Source organism: Penaeus chinensis, chromosome 22 (genome assembly GCF_019202785.1).
Source record: "Penaeus chinensis breed Huanghai No. 1 chromosome 22, ASM1920278v2, whole genome shotgun sequence".
Classification (NCBI taxonomy): Eukaryota; Metazoa; Arthropoda; class Malacostraca; order Decapoda; family Penaeidae; genus Penaeus; species Penaeus chinensis.
The window spans coordinates 20,573,347-20,577,993 of NC_061840.1; positions in this window are offsets into that span (position 1 = coordinate 20,573,347).

The following is a 4,647-nucleotide window of genomic DNA, read 5'->3' on the forward strand; positions in this document are numbered from 1 at the left end:
CGAGTGGTTGAGGCCACATGCCTGCCTCCTCTACCACGGAACAAAGGACGTGGGGAACTCTACGATGCTGCCATTGACTGGGATGAAACGTCCCGGGCTCCGCTTCCACCGACGATGCAGGCGCACTCGCTGTGCACCCGCACGAGGCTGGTGCTTCACCCGCCATTTACGCCTCGCCCACGTGATTCTAGTGCGACTTCATAAGCCGTGACCAAAGCCATACGAGCCGCCAAATACAGTGTTAAGAACTAATGTGAATATGGTTATAAAAATAACCAAAGAACGTATTTTCAACCAAGTCTCGTTACTTGAATGGCGTTGAAGTCTCCGAGAAAAAATAGAGATTTATTTATTTTCTAAGTCCAATACCGTAGAGAGTTACAGCCCGAAATGCACAATTTTCACGCAAATTGTACATTAACAGTTCTCCTATGTATTCTTTCCTTTATTATTATTTGTTTAATATTCTATCTCTTTGGCGACGCTTCCAAAGTGTCAATATAACCCCTGAAGAGAGTAATGGTTATTACATATTTTGGGTGTTTGTTTTTCTCCCCCTCTCTCTTTTCATGGTAGTTCGGGTCCTTTGGGTTGTTTGGACTACCGAACTATCGGGTTGGTCTTCCAAAGCTTTGCCTATCTTTTTCTTTTCGCGCCATGCTTATGGGGAAGACAGTTCGGTCCTGACTTCTATGCTGGACAGTGGTTCCGCTCCCGGTATTGTGCTCGCTTTGGATTTACTTCGTTTGGAATTACCTCGCTTGGGATTTACCTCGCTTCGCGCCAGGGTTGACGAATCCGTGTTTTGCAAGCTAAGTATTCTTATGGTTGTGTGTGGAAGACACCTGGTCTCTATTGGACTTTAGCGTGTCATACTGCACTACTTTTTGCAACGTGCACTCTCTTCCACGAAAATCCAAAGCAGCCCTTTGATTTCACAAAGGGTCAGAGCATACAAAGGACCACTCACATAGAAGGGACACTGCTTGAGGATCCGTACCTCCAGTGTGCCATTTCCTAATTTAAGCTGAGTTATTACTTAGTTTTTTGTTGTTGTTGTTTTTATGATTGGTTGTTTCTTTTCTTTTTCCTTTCCCCCAGCTTGAGGATCCGTACCTCCTGGGAGAAAGATCTTCCACATTCTCGCCCGTATTTTAAGGGCCGTTTTAGCTTGTCTTTGCCGTTATTTTGTTTATTTGTTTTACTTTGCCTTGGTCGATTCCTGCCTGACCTTGTGGGTGTTCAGGCAGTCTTCGTGATCTATGCTCTTGTGGTGTTTTATTTTTCGATTTGGCTTCCGACGCTAAATTGTTTCTTACACCACGTTTTCCTTTCGTTACACAAGTGTTTTTATTCAGAGTTCCTCAGCACTATTCTTTTTATGTTAATCTCCATTCTGGGTTGGGGATTAACTTGTTTAAATTAGGGTTAGTGTATTTTTTTGTGTGTGCTAGTACTTTGATTAAAAATACTTACGAGTTGGGACGCCAACTTAGGGGTAAATGTTCGTGAGTTATTTTTGTTTACATCTGGTGTTGATTTCCACGTGCATTACCCCCGCTGTGATTAAATTGGTGATGTACGCAACTATCAAAATTTCTCATGACTGAATTATTTGTAGACCTCCTTAAAGAGTGTAACCTGTCAAATAAATATCATACCGTCATAGAACTTTTACTCAGTCCCAGTCAGGAAAACAAATGACATCTGTGTTAAGTTCCGGTTTTGACTAAAGCTGAATGCTTAACGTTCTTGGACTTGGGTCTCCTAAACAGCACATTGCTGGTTACTCTATCTCGCAACCCTGAAAGGCTGTAAAAAGGCTAGACAAATCAGAGTATATTAAGCTGATATCCTAGAATAGATTATAACTTTGCTACACCTGGGTTCCCACTGCCAGCAGGTGGATGCTCATCCCGAAAGGAAGAGGAAGAATTTTATGATCTTGCATTTTTCTTCCATACACGTCCACGCAGACGCTCAGCCTACGCTATCTCCCTTTTCACATTTACACACTTACACATCCAACATTCAGCACACATTCTGTATTTTCCTTCCACCCCTTCTCATACAACATTCACACCCCCATACACAACACGCACGGTTCCCGAACCTACTAATCGGGTGGTGGCAGCGTGACGTAGGCCTGGAACCTTACATCTGTTCACTGCAGACGATTTTTTCCTGAATAATTTTATTTATATTCTCGGTCGAGCCCGAACTCAACCAGACACATAAAAATCTACTTGGTCTACGCCCCGCTACAACTGTCTTTTTGGTAGGCAGCGGTGGGATAGAACAGTATTTTTATTATAAAGTGCCTGGTCAAGCCTTTGTGCAATCCATCGCAAGCCAAGTAACAGGTTGCAGAGTAAGTGCTGGTACGCAAAATGCCTCGTACACGCAATAGCGCTTTAGGAGAACCCACTAATGAGTCCTCGGGTTCCTCTGCAAACACCCTCCTTGAGGTCCCCGACTTTTCTCGAGCAGATAACGCTCAAACCCGTGACCACTTCTCGCTCTCGATGTACGAGGAACTGGTGGATAAATTTGAGCGGCTTAATTCTCGGTTCGGTATCCTGGAAGGGCAGTACGCCAATATCGTGCGATTACTGGAGTCCAGGACATCCGAACCTCCCTCTCACGCTCGACCACCAGCTGCGGCCTCTGCATCGCAGGCGGAAGCGGGGGTGCATACGGTCACGACTGACTACTCGTCTCAGCGAGTCCCCGTCAACCCACGTCCGCTGGACCAGGGCATAACCCTACGCGACCCGATCCCGCCTTACAGGGCGGAGGTCCCAGCCAGCCAGCCTCTTCGGAGGAATCAGGAGTTGGAAACCTGGTTGCGACACGTTGAGCAGGCCCATCCTTACGGGACGGATGAGGCTCTGATCCGCGCCGCCCGTGCTAGCTGCAGGGGGACGGCGGACATCGTCATTAACTCCCCAGTTTTCGACGGGATTGGGACCTGGGACGAGTTTAAGGAGAACCTTCGGCAACGTCTCCGGGGGACGTGCTCGTCAATGGAGTACCTACGGCATTTGGGGTCGTACGTACTTGATGACACTTCCCCTAGGGACTTTAATCTCGCGGTCGAAACCATGGTTTACCAAGGTATGCGGGATTATCCTGGGGAACTCGGACCAGCTGAACCTCTGATGCGGAGAACTTTTCTCCAGGGACTCCCACCCTGGCTGCGGGAAAAGATCCTGCTGGTAGAGGATCAGCCGCTTTACCGAGTGGTCGAAGCAGCCCAAAAAGTCTGGTACCATCGCCACTATGCTGGGAGGGTAGAGAAACCCTTGGTCAGTTTTTCGAGCGAGTCAGGGCCTAAACCTCGCTCCTCTACTCCTCGGGAGGGTCGATCTCCGGCAGCTTCTCCTCCGGTGGATCCCCTGGCCGACTTACCGGTACGCACTCGAGAACCCCGACGCTGGTGTCCCCTCCATCAGGTGACTACGCATGATGCTTCCGAGTGTCGTGCGGTGCGGGAGGGTAATCAGTGCACCCGGTGTGGCCGCCGAGGGCATGTGGCTGGACGGTGCTTTTTTCGTACAGAACAGCGTAGCACACCGCCCGACAGAACACAACAACCACAACCACAACGAACCAGAGATAGTGATGATGGTGGACGCCGAAGGGAACGACAGTTCCACGGAACCGGAGCTCCCCGAGGAACAGATTCAGGCGGGACAGCCGCTGTTGAATTGTGTGGTTGCTGGGACTAAGGTCCTGGCTTTTCTTGATTCAGGAAGTGAGGCAACGGTGGTGAAGGAATCCTGTTTCAGGAGGATTTCCAACGCCCCGCTCTCACCTCACCCGCGTGGTCTCAAGGGGGCATCTGGGGCCGCGTTGGACATCAAGGGCAGGGCAACCCTTGAGTTTAATTTTTCCCGAGCCTGTAAGTGCCGGCACTCGGTGGTCGTGGTGGACGACGACACCAGGTTTCCAGCCGAGGTGCTTATAGGTGTAGATTTGCTACGAAGATTTAATTTTAAGTTGAATCTCTCCCCTGCTCCAGGGGCTAGTTTTGCCACCTTCAATGGGGCCCGACTCGGTGTTTCATTTTCGGGTGCCGGGTCCCTCGGTATCCTGACATACCACGAACCAGGGACCGTAATACGTTGCTGTAGTACGGGCGACGGGGCCCGAGAAGGTGCAGTGAGATGCGTGCGGAGAGTCACTTGTCCTCCTCGGACAGGGCGATTCGTGCGATGTTTTGTAAACGGCGGGAAGGACGGACTGGCTTGTGTTGAGAGCGACACTGCTAAGATTCTGGTACCTCGTTCGTTGGTGGACCTCTCCCTACCGGAGGTTGACGTTTGGGTCGTCAATGATCAGGGAGCTCCGATTGAGATCGAGCAAGGATTCGTCCTCGGCTATGCGGCGATCGTGGAGGAGGTTTCACCTAATCGTCTTGAATACGACGCGGAATCTAGGGACCAGGATTCCGGCGTCAACATGGAAGATGTGGGCTTATGCTTCGGGGATAGTCGGGGAGCTTTGGGCATGGCTTCCCCGACTCCTATCGATGATGGAAACGAACCGGGTGTTCTGATGGCGGGCTTTGAGGACCGGTTCGATTTCACATATGGACTTAATGACTTTGGCTACAACACGGATGGCGGCAGCTTATATGAGCCA